Source organism: Triticum urartu, unplaced genomic scaffold (genome assembly GCF_056163025.1).
Source record: "Triticum urartu cultivar PI428250 unplaced genomic scaffold, HENAU_Tu73 scaffold2, whole genome shotgun sequence".
NCBI lineage: Eukaryota > Viridiplantae > Streptophyta > Magnoliopsida > Poales > Poaceae > Triticum > Triticum urartu.
Window position 1 is genome coordinate 17126158 of NW_028260368.1, and position 17127 is coordinate 17143284.

The 17127-nt window shown below is 36.7% G+C and overlaps 1 non-coding gene across 1 annotated transcript; it reads left to right on the plus strand.

The window, feature by feature from the left end:
- The first annotated feature begins 2231 nt into the window (after positions 1–2231).
- TRNAS-UGA (transfer RNA serine (anticodon UGA)) lies at positions 2232–2319 on the plus strand. The gene has a single exon. It is a non-coding gene; the product is annotated as a tRNA-Ser (tRNA).
- The last annotated feature ends 14808 nt before the right edge of the window (positions 2320–17127 follow it).

Genomic DNA, 17127 nt, shown 5'->3' on the forward strand with positions numbered 1-17127 from the left:
AGTGTGATTCGTTCTATAATAACTGAATTTGAAATGATATACTTAAGGCATCCTTAAGTTTTTATTTTTATATTCCGATGAAAACTTTAGTTCTTATAAAGGATTTAAATCCTTTCCTCTCAATAGGCATATTGAGGAAGAATATACATTCTGGCGATTTGTATCCAAAGACTAATTTAAATTGCATCAAAATTAAAAATAGGATTATGAGTACAGAGTCGCGAAGCATAATTTTGCATTGGATTAAGTATTCCAATTTTGAAAATATGAGTAAAGGATCTATGGATGAAGATACAAAAAAGTTGATTTCCAATCGTAACTAAATCTTCTTAAAATAAGGAATAAGGAAGCCAAATAGCTAAAAAACGATAGTTTTGGTTTACTAGAACCATCCGCATATTGTTTCAGCTCGGTGGAAACCCAATTCTTTTCCTCAGGATCTCTTGAATGAAATTAGGAACGAAGTAAGTAGATTAGATGAATTTAGATAGAATTTCTATCTCTACTCTATAAGGATCATCTAGAAAGCGGAGAGCTTTGGTTCCATTCAAATAGAAAAGCTGACATAGATGTTAAGTGGTGAGAATATCCATAAAGGAGCCGAATGAAATCAAAATTTCATGTTCGGTTTTGAATTAGAGACGTTAAAAATAATCAACCAACGTCGACTATAACCCCTAGCCTTCCAAGCTAACGATGCGGGTTCGATTCCCGCTACCCGCTCCATTCTGTATAAAAGGAGTATTCTATTTGTCTAGACATGTTAGAGGCTTGTATTCAAGCCTTTTTTGTCCACCAGTTTCTGGTACTCCAGAGCGGAGTAGAGCAGTTTAGGTAGCTCACGAGGCTCATAACCTTGAGGTCACGGTTCGATTCCCGTCTCCGCACTTAGCAGTCTGTATAAAAGGACTATTCTATTTTCTCTAAGATATGTATGGTAGAGGGGCGTATCCAACCCTTTTTTATTCATTAGTTCCCGGCCCTAGAGGCAAAATTGAGCAGTTTGCGAAGTCACTTGCCTTCAAAAAAAAGAAGCGCAAGGCCTCTCCCTACCCTGCAGAAAATAAAAATGAAACGAAAGGGACAGTCTACCTCTCCCTTCCCTTTAAAAAAAGTTTTGCCCGTTGTTTGTCTCAGTTAATACCCAATTTTTGGAGCTCTGTTGGCGAGTTCTATTTCTGCCTCTGGACGGCCCCTCTTTTTTTGAGTGGGATGCAAAGAAGGGTAAGATAGTAAGGGATACGGCACTAGACTAACACCTAATTAATACTTAATTTAATATAAGTAGTTAAACAGTTAACTAGACTAAACTTTTTATCATAGTACTTTGATAAATTAAGCGGGCGAGCGGCGGAATCGAACCCGTATCTTCTCCTTGGCAAGGAGATATTTTACCATTGAACTACGCTCGCTACGGTATATATTTTATAGCGTTATCCGCCTGGGTCGACCTTCTATGTCCTGGGTCGACCGTTTCATTTCATTTTCTATTATATTAGAGTTTTCCTTTTTTTATTATCTGTCAATGAATATTCTATGGGAATGGAATTTCATAATACTGAAAGAGAAGAGCTAGCAATTCGGAACGCAAATTGCGTTTTAATACGTCTCACTATTCTAATTTTTTAGAAGAAATGGCCTTATTATTTCTTTTTTATGGGGTTAATAAATATTAACCAAATTTCATTTAAGAAATGAGAGAATTCAGAATAGCTACGAGAAAGACTAGTCCAATCCATAATGATGTACCGGAAAATACACATTTTTATTATTTGACCAACCATCAGGAGAAGCAAATACAAGGGGTACACTATTTACTAAGACTGAGGAAGTCGCAATTAATGCAAAAACAGCTAATTGGAAAGCAATAGTCATATTTCTAATCCTCCAAGCTACCATCAAATAAAGTTGACTACATATTTGATCCCTCACTTAAACCAAAATTGTAAAAAAATACAAGAAGTAGGAGGGGTTTAATCATGATCCATTGATTCTTCTCTTTAATTCAAATTTATTACTTAAACCGCTTTTTTATTTGGATATGGGGGTGAGAAGAGATTATTTACTCTTTATTTCACAAGCGGGTATAGCGGATCCTGTATCCGTGTATACAGTATACAGAGATATATCGAAAAGGAACTTGTATCTGATATCTTTCTAGAGGCTAATAAATCTTTTATTTTTTATATGGCTATGTTCTATTTGTAGGAGTAAAATAAGGATTAGGCTGTGGAGAGATGGCTGAGTGGTTGATAGCTCCGGTCTTGAAAACCGGTATAGTTCTAGGAACTATCGAGGGTTCGAATCCCTCTCTCTCCTTTTGCTTATTGAATACGTTTGTTTCTTTCATTTTTATTTATTTTTTTTTTTCTGTCCCTTATCTTTCTTTCATAAAAAGGAATGAATGGCTCGGCTAGATGGAATAACCGAGCCAGAACAGAAAAAAAGTAGAACAGGTATAAATAAGAAAATCTTAGTTAAGAGGGTTCATGTAAAGAACAGGTTCCAAATCACGATCGATTCCTTTTCAAAACCTGCTGCAGCAGCTCGGGCTCTTCCTGCATGCCATAAATGGCCCACAAAAAAGAAGAATCCTAGAACAAAATGAGAAGTTGATAACCAACTTCTAGGAGAGACATAATTAACTGCATTGATCTCGGTAGCTACGCCACCCACGGAATTTAAAGAGCCTAAAGGAGCGTGGGTCATATAATCTGCTGAGCGTCGTTCTTGCCAAGTTGTATGTCTTTTTTCAACCTACTCAAGTCCAAACCGTTGGGGCCCCTTAGAGGTTCTAACCATGGAGCACGAAGGTCCCAAAAACGCATTAGTTTCCCCTCCAAAGATAACCTCCCCAGTTGGGAACGCATTAGATATTTACCTAAACCTGTGGGTCCTTGAGCGGATCCCACATTAGCTCCAAGACGCTGGTCTCTAACTAGAAAAGTAAATGCTTGAGCTTGAGAAGCTTCTGGCCCGGTGGGTCCATAAAACTCACTCGGATAAGCTGTATTATTGAACCATACAAAACAACAAGCGATAAAACCAAAGACAGATAAAGCAGCTAAACTATAAGACAAGTAAGCTTCTCCAGACCATACAAATGCACGGCGAGCCCATGCGAAGGGTTTGGTTAAAATATGCCAAATTCCGCCAAATACACAAATAAAACCAACCATACATGCCCACCAATTATATCTTCTAAATCATCTACACTAACAATCCACCCTTCTCCACCAAAAGGAGATTTTAGTAAATAACCAAATATAACACTGGGACTAAGGGTCAAATTGGTAATTTTTCTTACATCTCCCCCCCAGGGGCCCAGGTATCATATACACCGCCAAAATAAAGAGCCTTGAGTACTAGAAGAAAAGCACCTAGACCTAACAAAATTAAGTGAATACCCAAAATTGTAGTCATTTTATTTCTATCTTTCCAGACATAACCAAAGAATGGAAAAGATTCCTCAAGAGTCTCGGGTCCCAGAAGCGCGTGATAAATGCCACCGAAGCCTAAGACTGCGGAGGAAATTAGGTGAAGTACGCCAGATACAAAGTACGGAAAAGTATCTAGAACTTCCCCCCCTGGCCCTACTCCCCAACCTAGAGTAGCTAAGTGTGGAAGTAAAATCAACCCTTGTTCATACATGGGCTTTTCTGGTACGAAATGGGCCACTTCAAATAGGTCATTGCTCGGCCCAGATACGATTAATCCGGCATGAGCTACATGAGCTCCAAGCAGTTTACCGGACAAATTGATAAGTCTGGCATTCCCAGCCCACCAAGCAAAGCCGGTGGTTTCTTGGTCACGACCAGCTAAAACGAAAGTTCCATTAAAGAGCGTTTCCACGTGGTAGAACCTCCTCAGGGAATATAAGATTTTCATGAGGCTGATCCTGAGCTGCCATCCACGCACGAATACCCTCGTTTAAAAAGAATATTTTTGGTGTAGAAAGTCTCAATTCAGGATCTTCCGCTGCACGGATTTCCTGGGAAACAAAGTCATAGGCACGTAAGTTCAGGAGCCAAGCCAACTACGCCAATAGCACTCATCCATAAACCGGTGACGGGTACAAATAGCAAAAGAAATGTAACCAACGTTTATTGGAAAAAGCAACACCAAAGATTTGGGACAAAAGCGGTTAGCAGTGACCATTGAATAAGTTTCTTCAGCTTGAGTTGGGTTAAAAGCACGAAGGTATTTGGCACCATCACCGTCCTCAAATAGAGTGTTTTCTACGGTCGCTCCATGAATAGCGCATAGCAGAGCCGCACCTAATACTCCGGCAACTCCCATCATATGAAATGGGTTCAACGTCCAATTATGAAATCCTTGGAAGAAAAGGATGAATCGAAATATCGCTGCTACGCCAAAACTCGGCGCAAAGAACCAACCAGATTGCCCCAGTGGATAAATAAGGAATACAGAAACAAAAACAGCAATTGGACCAGAGAATGAGATTGCATTATAAGGCCGCAATTGAACAGACCGAGCAAGTTCAAATTGGCGTAACATGAAACCTATTAGTGCAAAAGCCCCGTGGAGAGCTACAAAAGTCCATAGACCGCCTAATTGACACCAACGAGTAAAATCTCCTTGTGCTTCGGGCCCCCATAGTAGCAACAAAGAGTGTGCTAAACTATTGGCAGGGGTAGAAACTGCTGCGGTTAAGAAATTACAACCTTCCAAATAGGAACTAGCCAATCCATGGGTATACCAAGAAGTTACAAAAGTTGTCCCTGTAAACCAACCCCCTAAAGCGAAATAAGCACAAGGAAAGAGCAATAGGCCAGACCATCCTACAAAAACGAAACGGTCCCTTCGTAACCAGTCATCCATAGTATCAAATAGATCATTTTCTTCTTTAGGAATTCTACCAAGGGCTATAGTCATAGTGATCCTCCTATTCAATTACTTCAACCATTTCCGAGCACCTCATATCACTTTCCAAGGCATATGATAGTTTATTATCTGTGGACGATTTCTTTCTCGTTCAATGCCCTTTTTCAATGGTCTCGAAGAGAGAAATTTCCCATTTTTATCTATGGAGTCACAGTCACAACCGAGGTCGTGGTAAATCCATGAATTTGATTCGATTTGTTTTTCTTATACTATTTATTTGTTTTTCTTATACTATAGAAATAGAAATAAATTGTTTTTCTTATACTATAGAAAGAAATAAACCTTTGAATTCAGCATTATTCCAAGACTCCTATTTCAAAGTCTATCTTTTAAGGGAAAAATGCAAATAAAAGTAACCCTTCTTTTCCCATTCCCTCTCTATTGCATGGGTGGAAGAACTAAAATAATAGAGGATTCTGAAAAAAAAAAATGGACCTTCGAAATCAATTTTATGTGTAGCGCAAAGGAGTTGCGATTCTTCTTATTCCTATAGAACATCTAGTAACAAGAATATGAAATCGTAAATAGCGAAAAATTCTTGTCTTGCGCGGTCTAAGTCTAAGGAAATAAAAAAAATTCGCTTATACAATTTCATCTACATCGAATTTATATATCAGAATAGCGGATAGAGGCATCATTAAAGGAGTCAGGTCTACTTACTTTATGCTTCTTTCCAATTTTATGGTGGATTTGATAAGAACCCTTTTTGCTTTCTTGATAAATAATCGACAAAAAAAGCGTTTTTTTTATATAACCTGCTTGTTTATTATAATTATAACAAGTCCTATATGGAAATGCCGCTAAAGAGAAAATCTATTTGATTGTCTCTCGGCCAATATCGATTTTAGAAAGAAAAAACAAGAATTTTCTTCTTTTTTTATTAACATTAAGAAAAAAGAATATAATTAAAATGGAATTGGCAATATAATTTTTATAGACTTTTGAAAGAAAAAAAAGGGTTTTTTGCAACCGTTATTTCTTATTCTTGCCTATATCATATCACGGAAACCTTTCGCTTTGGAACGTGGAGAGATGCTGAGTGGACTAAGCGGCGGATTGCTAATCCGTTGTACAATTTTTTTGTACCGAGGGTTCGATTCCCTCTCTTTCCGCTCCCTTGGATCATTTGGGACTTTCGAATTGGAAAGAATTCTGACCCCCCGGATTTTCTCATAGATAAATGTACGAAACAAATCCAATAAGAAAAAAAAAAACTGAATTTTTTACTCCTCGCGTCCAGGATTCCGTCCTGGGTCATTAGATAAGAATCCAAAGATAAAGAGTGAAACAAAGAATATCACTACTGTATAAACAAAAAGTTTGAGAGTAAGCATTACATAATCTCCAAGATTTTTTTTTAAGGAATAGATTACCAGTTTTTCCTTACCACACGGATCCACTAGGATGGTTTTTTTTTATACCTAAAAATGCAAAAAAAGAATTCTTGAAAAAATTGCAAGAATTCTTTTATAATAAGCACTCTTATCAATAGCAAAAATAGGGTTAGGTGGTTAGGTATTGTGTAGGTACCTTTAGGTACCTGCTCAACCTAGGTTGCAGGGGAGTAGAAAGGCTGATCCAAATTTATTGCTGTAGCTACCCATTCAATGTAGAAGAATTTAAATTTTAGAATCGAAGGTTCATAATATAAAAATATAAAACTTCTCGGCTTTTACCCATTTTAAAATTTTTTTGGATGAACACATCATTCAATTTGGCATACAGAGTACTAAAGATTTCATCGAAAACTTACAGCAGCTTGCCAAACAAAGGGCTAATAGAAAAAAGAATAGAGGTATAACAGGCATAATATCCACGATTGGATTGAAAATAGCATAAGCTTCGGGTAATTTGGCAAAGAAAAAACTAGTAGGATAAAGAACAGAATTAAAACAGATACAGGTTAAACTAAGTATATTAGGCATAACAAGCATTTCATTCTTGTAGAGTAAATAATTGGATTTTTCTTGAGTTATTTTTTTAAGGGAAAGAAGGAAAAGGCAGATTCAAAATCTTTTTTCTTCGGACTTTTCCAAACACAAAATACCTCCTTGTATTCGCACTCTCAAATGAGAGTGGAATAAATTCGACTTTCATATAATATCTTAATAGAATTCCATGTAATGATCAATGCATTTTTTTGATTCTATATTATCCGCATGTGTAGAATACTAGCAAGAGAATATCCCTCCTTTTTTATGTAATTGAAATGGTATTGACGAATAACAAATAAACATACTAGTGTTTATTAGTGTCGCATAAAACCCGAAATGGGCGTGGCCAAGTGGTAAGGCAGCGGGTTTTGGTCCCGTTACTCGGAGGTTCGAATCCTCCGTCCCAGATTGTTTCTGATGAAACAAACGGTGAATCATATAGTATTCCGTACGAGACAAAAGTTTATTAAAGAGAATAATGATATCTTATTCTTTCTCAGAAAACATAATAAAGTCTTAAGTCCAGTCAAATTGACTATCTTTATTTTCATGAAAAAATGGGATCTATCAAGCACATTCAGGATATGCCTCTACTATAAAATCACTTAGTCATATTTTTTTCTTCCTTTTGGTATTCGAGTTGAAGAAGTACGAGAATTCTATAACTACCAAAAACTTTCAATCTTTTCATTGGAATAGTTTATTTAGTTATTATAGTTAATTGTTTTTGGTACTGAAAAAAATATATTACTACTAGAATTCTAATTCTAGTAATTAAATTAATTAAACTTTTTTGGAGGTTGATAGTTTATTTATTGAGGAAGAGTCAATCCTTCTTTTCTCACTTCAGATTGATCATCTCGAGCCATCCGTTGAGGGTGGAAATTTAAGAATAAATAAGTTTTAAGCAAACTTGTTTAGTCGTCTTTTCAAACTATGTTTCATTCATATGATAGAATTATAATATGGGTTTAAATAAATTGGATCTTGGCGGAGGCTTCCCGGATAAATACTTACTTTCTTTTATCCATATTGCTCCATAGATAGCAAGTTTTAATTAGTATAAACAATGACTATTCATGATTCCATCCATATTGGATCAATTCTCTATACCACTTTGCAATGAAAAGAGGAATGTTTGTTATGGTAAAACTTCGTTTAAAACGATGTGGTAGAAAGCAACGTGCGACTTGAAGGACATGATCGATTGTGGATTTTGCTATCCATCATTTTCCATAGTAATGAAAATGCTCTTGGCTCGACATAGCCTGTTCTATTCGTTCCGAACCAAATTTGCGCTGGGTTTAAGTAACATAGTACACGATGGAGCTCGAGAGGACAGAATTTTTTTTATCAAGGGAAAGAATCTAGGGTTAGTGAAAACTAATAAATTAGGCCAACTTTGTCAGTCTATCCTTAATATAGAAATAAATCGAAAGGTTAAAATAAGAAGAAAGTCCAATAAAAGTATATCAGAATCAATCCCTCTTATTAGATTTCTATAGAAGAGATAAATGCTTTATCGAAGGAAATAAGAAAAAAGGGTATGTTGCTACTCTTTTGAAAGAAAAAAATAGGAATTCCCGAAGTAATGTCTAAACCCAAGGATTTCACAAATCAAAGATAAAGGATTCCAGAACAAGTAAACACAATTTTCAATTGTCTCAACAACAGAGTTGGATTAGAATAAGGAATAAAAGTCAATTCGTTCGAAATGAGACAAAGAAAAGAGTTTAAAGACGACTCAAAAATTTTGGAAGGATTTTGCCTTCGAAGTTTGTCAGGCAAAATTAGCCCACTTGAGTCATGAGTATAAATGAAATTTGTTTTTTCTGTAAGGAAATTAATGCACGTCATAGTCTAATTTCTATTATTATCGACAGAAATTCGAATCATTTTCTCGAGCCGTATGAGGAGAAAACCTCATATACGTTTCTAGGGGGGGGCGTTGTTTATCTACATCTATCCCAATAAGCTGTCTATCGAATCGTTGCAATTGATGTTCGATCTCGAAGAGAAGGAAGAGATCTTCAAAAAGTAGGTTTTTATGATCCGATAAAGAATCAAACTTGTTTAAATGTTCCAGCTATTCTCTATTTCCTTGAAAAGGGTGCTCAACCAACAAGAACTGTTTATGATATTTTAAGGAAGGCAGAATTCTTTAAAGAAAAAGAAAGAACTTTGAGTTAATTGAAGAACTAAATGAATCAAAAAATAGGATAGGAGAAGATTATTAGTATTCCTAGTTGTCTAATTATTTAGACACAATTTACCTCTTTTTTAATCCTATTTGGATTTATATTATATCGTGCCAATCCAACATAAGCCCCTATTTTATTTACTTTTTCTATCTAATTTGTTTTCTTACCATTGTATTTCCATTGACAAAGGTCTATTGAACAAATAGAATTTGTAGATAGATGGGTCTCTTTATCCTCACTCCATATTCAATTTTTCCGCCTACACTTCGCTCAAATGATAAGGGTGTTCCTCTTGCATGTATTCTCATACAATATAATATATATTTTTTATAATATATATTTTTTGTTAATAAAAATCGCTAAAAATAAGGAGAATTTGGCCATCGTGATTAGGGTCGCTCTTTTTTTAACTTTACTTTAGTGGAATTTCACCGGACCTGTTCGTTTTGGCATTTGAGTGTTTTTCATGGTCGATAAAAAAAATCTTTTGATGTCTTGCTAGTTCAATGTTTTGACAGAAGCGCGCGGTGTAATTCCATTGATTTTTGGATTTCGATCGTATCTAAGATCCTTTTTTTTATCTGGGTTGCTAACTCAATGGTAGAGTACTCGGCTTTTAAGTGCGACTATGATCTTTTACACATTTGGATGAAACAACAAATTCGTCCAGACTCTTGGTAGAGTCTAGAAGACCACGACTGATCCTCAAAGGTAATGAATGGAAAAAATAGCATGTCGTAATAAAATCAATCTTTTTTGAATGGAATCCAAAATTACGATTTTCTGGGTCTAATGAATAAATGGATAGAGCCTGGCTCCAATTCTGGTAAAATAAAAAGCAACGAGCTGAACTTCCTAATTGGAATGATTCCCCGCTCTAATTAGACGTTAAAAATAGATTAGTGCCGGATGCGGGGAAAGGTTGGGTTTTCCTATGAGTGGACCCTTTATTTTTTCTTTTTTTTTTTAGAAATCCTAATTATTCTTGATTATGGATTGAATAAGGGATGTTATGGATTGAATGTGTAAAAGAAGCAGTATATTGATAAAGAGGCTGTATTCCAAAGTCAAAAGAGCGATTGGCCTGCAAAAATAAAAAACTTGTTCTGTTCTTTTTTTTTAATTAGAACAAACATAAACTAATTGGGTAGAAAAGGAGCAGAAAAAGATCTGTGGATTAGACTCCCTTTCTTTCCAGGGTTTGTATTAAAAATGCAACACCCTGTTCTGACCATATTGCACTATGTATCATCATTCGATAAACCGAGAAATGCTTCTTCTCTCTGATTCAAGTAGAAATACAAATGGAAAAATTCGAAGGGTATTCAGAAAAACATAAATCTCGTCAACAATACTTTGTCTACCCACTTCTCTTTCAGGAATATATTTATGCATTTGCCCACCATTATGGATTAAATGGTTCTGAACCTGTGGAAATAGTTGTTAGTTGTAATAACAAGAAATTTAGTTCACTACTTGTGAAACGTTTAATTATTCGAATGTATCAGCAGAATTTTTTGGATAACTCGGTTAATCATCCTAACCAAGATCGATTATTGGATTACAAAAATTATTTTTATTCTGAGTTTTATTCTCAGATTCTATCTGAAGGGTTTGCGATCGTTGTGGAAATCCCATTCTCGCTACGGGAATTTTTTTGTCTGAAAGAAAAAGAAATACCAAAGTTTCAGAATTTACGCTCTATTCATTCAATATTTCCCTTTTTAGAAGACAAATTTTTGCATTTGGATTATCTATCACATATAGAAATACCCTATCCTATCCATTTGGAAATCCTGGTTCAACTCCTTCAATACCGTATCCAAGATGTTCCATCTTTGCATTTATTGCGATTCTTTCTCAACTATTATTCGAATTGGAATAGTTTTATTACTTCAATGAAATCCATTTTTTTTTTTCAAAAAGAAAATAAAAGACTATTTCAATTCCTATATAACTCTTATGTATCAGAATATGAATTTTTTTTGTTGTTTCTTCGTAAACAATCTTCTTGCTTACCATTAGCATCTTCTGGAACTTTTCTGGAACGAATCCACTTTTCTAGGAAGATGGAACATTTTGGGATAATGTACCCTGGTTTTTCTCGGAAAACCCTATGGTTCTTTATGGATCCTCTTATGCATTATGTTCGATATCAAGGAAAGGCAATTCTTGCATCAAAAGGCACTTTTTTTTTGAAGAAGAAATGGAAATGCTACCTTATCAATTTCTGGCAATATTATTTCTGTTTTTGGACTCAGCCGCGAAGAATCCATATAAACCAATTAGCAAACTCTTGCTTCGATTTTATGGGGTACCTTTCAAGTGTACAAAAAAGTTCTTTGTTAGTAAGGAATCAAATGCTGGAGAATTCATTTCTAATAGATACTCGAATGAAAAAATTCGATACCATAGTCCCCGCTACTCTCCTCATAGGATACTTATCAAAAGCTCAATTTTGTACTGGATCGGGGCATCCTATTAGTAAACCCATTTGGACAGATTTATCAGATTGGGATATTCTTGATCGATTTGGTCGGATATGTAGAAATCTTTTTCATTATCATAGTGGATCTTCGAAAAAACGGACTTTGTATCGACTAAAGTATATACTTCGACTTTCATGTGCTAGAACTTTAGCTCGTAAACATAAAAGCACGGTACGAACTTTTATGCAACGATTGGGTTCGGCATTTTTAGAAGAATTTTTTATGGAAGAAGAGCAAGTTTTTTCTTTGATGTTCACCAAAACAACTCTTTTTTCTTTCTGTGGATCACACACTGAGCGTATTTGGTATTTGGATATTATACGTATCAATGACCTGGTCAACCCTCTTAATTAATCATTAGACGAAATTAAGAAACAGGAAAGGGTTGATAAATGATCAAGAAAAAACTTTTCTATTTTTCATTCTGAAATGTTCTTTTTATTATAATAAAGAGTAGGTGAATCAACTTACTAATTAAAAAAATTAGTAGAACTTCCTCTTTGGAATAGAAATTGGCTATTTCTACATAGGGAAAGTCGTGTGCAATGAAAAATGCAAGCACGATTTGGGGAGGGATTTTTCTCTATTGTAACAAGGAAGAATTATCTACTCCATCCGACTAGTTCCGGGTTCGAGTCCCGGGCAACCCATATAGAAAAGACCCATCAAAGTTTTTCACTTTGACTCACTTCATTTACAAATACAAAATTATTGGTTTGGTTAATTTAGTTATATGGATAGCTAATCTTTGGGCTGACTTGGTTGACATTGGTATATAGTCTATGTTATACTGTTAAATAACAAGCCTTCTATTATCTATATTCTAGTTAATACGTGTGCTTGGGAGTCCTTGCAATTTGAATAAACCAAGATCTTACCATGACTGCAATTTTAGAGAGACGCGAAAGTACAAGCCTGTGGGGTCGCTTCTGCAACTGGATAACTAGCACTGAAAATCGTCTTTACATCGGATGGTTCGGTGTTTTGATGATCCCTACCTTATTGACCGCAACTTCTGTATTTATTATCGCCTTCATCGCTGCCCCTCCAGTAGATATTGATGGTATTCGTGAGCCTGTTTCTGGTTCTTTACTTTATGGAAACAATATTATCTCTGGTGCTATTATCCCTACTTCTGCGGCGATCGGATTGCACTTTTACCCAATTTGGGAAGCTGCATCTGTTGATGAGTGGTTATACAATGGTGGTCCTTATGAGCTAATTGTTCTACACTTCTTACTTGGTGTAGCTTGTTATATGGGTCGTGAGTGGGAACTTAGTTTCCGTCTGGGTATGCGTCCTTGGATTGCTGTTGCATATTCAGCTCCTGTTGCAGCTGCTACTGCTGTTTTCTTGATTTACCCTATTGGTCAAGGAAGCTTTTCTGATGGTATGCCTTTAGGAATCTCTGGTACTTTCAACTTTATGATTGTATTCCAGGCAGAGCACAACATCCTTATGCATCCATTCCACATGTTAGGTGTAGCTGGTGTATTCGGCGGTTCCCTATTCAGTGCTATGCATGGTTCCTTGGTAACCTCTAGTTTGATCAGGGAAACTACTGAAAATGAATCCGCTAATGAGGGTTACAAATTTGGTCAAGAGGAAGAAACTTATAATATTGTGGCTGCTCATGGTTATTTTGGCCGATTAATCTTCCAATATGCTAGTTTCAACAACTCTCGTTCTTTACACTTCTTCTTGGCTGCTTGGCCTGTAGTAGGAATCTGGTTCACTGCTTTAGGTATTAGTACTATGGCTTTCAACCTAAATGGTTTCAATTTCAACCAATCTGTAGTTGATAGTCAAGGTCGCGTTATTAATACTTGGGCTGATATCATCAACCGTGCTAACCTTGGTATGGAAGTAATGCACGAACGTAATGCTCACAACTTCCCTCTAGACTTAGCTGCTGTTGAAGTTCCATCTATTAATGGATAAGGTTTTTCTGCTAACATATAAGAATTTTTGAAGACAGAAATACCCAATATCTTGTTCTAGCAAGATATTGGGTATTTCTGTCTTTATTTTGAATCTTTTTTTCTTCTTAATCTTTCTATTCAGAATTCAGTTAACGACGAGATTTAGTATCCTTTCTTGCATTTTCATAACTCGTGAAATGCCGAGTAGGCACGAATTCCCCCAATTTGCGACCTACCATAGGATTTGTTATGTAAATAGGTATATGTTCCTTTCCATTATGAATCGCGATTGTTATGGCCAACCATTGTGGGTAGAATGCTAGATGCCCGGGACCACGTTACTATTGTTTCTTTCTCCTCCTTCATATTGACCTTTTCTATCTTTGCCAATAAATGATGAGCTACAAAAGGATTCGTTTTTTTTTCGTGTCACAGCTGATTACTCCTTTTTTCCTTTTTAAAGAGTGGCATTCTATGTCCAATATCTCGATCGAAGTACGGAGGTCAGAATAAATAGAATAATGATCAATGGAAAAAAGAAAAAAATCCTTTAGCTGGATAAGGGGCGGATGTAGCCAAGTGGATCAAGGCAGTGGATTGTGAATCCACCATGCGCGGGTTCAATTCCCGTCGTTCGCCCATCGCATTATTGCAAATTCCAAAAATGCAATTTTCCATATTCCTAGTTACGTATTTACTTACGGCGACGAAGAATAAAACTATCGCTATATTTTTTCCTTTTCCTAGTTCTTCTTCCAAGCGCAGGATAACCCCAAGGGGTTGTGGGTTTTTTTCTACCAATGGGAGCTTTCCCTTCACCGCCCCCATGGGGGTGGTCCACAGGGTTCATAACTACCCCTCTTACTACGGGGCGTTTACCTAGCCAACACTTAGATCCGGCTCTACCCAAACTTTTTTGGTTCACCCCAACATTACCCACTTGTCCGACTGTTGCTAAGCAGTTTTGGGATACTAAACGGACCTCCCCAGATGGTAATCTTAAAGTGGCCGATTTACCCTCTTTTGCAATGAGTTTCGCTACAGCACCTGCTGCTCTAGCTAATTGCCCACCCCTTCCACGTGTGATTTCTATGTTATGCATGGCCGTGCCTAAGGGCATATCGGTTGAAGTAGATTCTTCTTTTCTCTCAAAAAACCCCTTCCCAAACTGTACAAGCTTCTTCCAAAGCATACGGCTTTCTAGATGTATATGACGATCTCTAGACAGATGGATCTTATATGAATCATATGATGAAGTACCACATGAGTGGATATATAGGAAAGGAATCCAAATCTGCCGAATCGCTCATGTTATGATCTTCTACATCCTAGGTCTCTGCGTTCCGTCATCTGGCTTATGTTCTTCATGTAGCATTCAGATCGAATGACTCTATGAAATTACGTCGATACTTCCACATATTATGGGTAACGTAGGAGACATCCCTATTTTCCCCCGGGGGTCTTAATTACCACTGCTTAGCTTTCAATTTGCCTCTGACCATCAAATTAAATGTGAATAACCCGTCCTCCTCTCTTTGAAACAAGGGGCGCTTCCGGTTCTGTGCGTGCTTCAAACAATTTTGTCTTCTCCATATTACCATATCTCTAGAGCCAATAATTTTCTATGAGGAACTACTGAACTCAATCACTTGCTGCCGTTACTCAACAGTTTTCTGTTGAGGTCTATCCCGTAGAGGTAGTCAAATTGGATCAGTGATCGATTTCTAGGTTTCGTCGTAAACCTAATTGGTTACTTCCAATTACGTAAATCAATAGTTCAAACCGCACTCAAAGGTAGGGCATTTCCCATTGATATAGGAACTTTTGTACCAGAAACAATAGTATCTCCAATTATAGCCCCTCTGGGATGTAAAATATATCTCTTCTCACCATCCCCATAGTGTATGAGACAAATGTATGCATTTCGATTAGGGTCGTATTCTATGGTTACGATTCTACCAGATATGTCTTTTTGATTCCGTCGAAAATCTATTTTACGGTATAGGCGCTTATGACCTCCCCCTCTATGCCTTGCGGTAATGATTCCTCTGGAATTACGACCTTTACCACAACGGTGCCGTCCATGGATCAAATTATTTCGTGGATTGGATTTCACTTGCCTGTCTACGGTTCCCTTGCGTGTGCTCGGGATAGGTGTTTTGTATAAATGTTTCGCCGTATTATTAAGTATTCTCCTTTAGTTTTTTTCTCTATCTAGAAGTGGAATAGAATAACCCGGTTGAAGGGTAATGATCATACGTCTGTAATGCATTGTATGGCCCAGAATAGGTCCTATTCTTCTACCTTTTCCAGGTAGTCGATGGCTATTCACAGCTACCACCTTAACACCAAAGAAGAGTTCGACCCAATGCTTTATTTCTGTCTTAGTGAATCCCGATTCGACATTAAAAGTATATTGATTCTTTCCCAATAAACGAAGACTTTTTTCTGTAAATACTGCGTATTTGATTCCATCCATAAATCGACTTTCCCTCCTATGCTCTGAGTTCCAGTATCGATAAGAATTCGAGTTCTTATTGTTCTTATGTTTTGGTATGAATATACCATACCAATTCGTTATGTATGGATGATGGATGAGATTCCATGGATAGAGAGCCAGTTCCAATAGACTTATGGAATGTTCCCGTTCGTGTGCATCCAGCAGGAATTGAACCCGCAAATTTACCAATTATGAGTTGGGCGCTTTAACCATTCAGCCATGGATGCTTAACAGGGATCATCGTACATCGTAAATAACCAATTTTCATATAGAAAGACATATCATAGAAAAATGAAATCGAAAATATTCCGAGATGGCAAATATTCGGAGATGACTATGAAAACACCTCTCTGGATCCTCGAATTGAAAGAGAGATTGAGAGGGATCAAGAATCCTAATTCTCGCTATTTGGAATGGATCCAATTCTATTGAGTCTGACTCATAGTGATCATTTCTCTTTAGCAAAGAATGACCTTGGTTATCAAAGGATTGAACAACCGGGATCCATTTACTTATGATACCTAGTTGGCATTGATAACAAGGATCTAATGAATTATGAGTTTAATAGATCCTCTTTAGCAGAAAGACGTATATTCCTTGCTCATTATCAGACAATCACTTATTCCCAAACCTCGTGTGGGACTAATCGTTTTCATTTACCATCTCATGGAAAACCCTTTTCGTTCCGCTTAGCCCTATCGGGTATTTTAGTGATAGGTTCTGTAGGAACTGGACGATCCTATTTGGTCAAATACCTAACGAAAAATTACGATTTTCCTTTCATTAAGGTACGAGGGCTTCTTATTCCACAAGAACGAAAGCACCTTTTCATTCTTTCATATACTAGGGGTTTTTACTTGGAAAAGACAATGTTCCATACTAAAGGATTCGGGTCCATAACCACGAGTTCCAGTGCACTAGATCTTGTAGCACTTAGCAACGAAGCCCTATCCATTAGTATTCCACATAAGAAATCCATTCTAGAAAAAAATACAATTAGATTAGCTCTTCATAGACAAACTTGGGGTTTGCGAGCCAAGGTAAGATCGGCTCGGGATCATGGGACCCTTTTCTATCAGATAGGAGGGGCTCTTGTACAAAATAGACTTACTAAGTAATAACCCCATAGAATCTATCTATATAAAGATAAAGAGGCAATCGTGTCAGGAAGCGGGT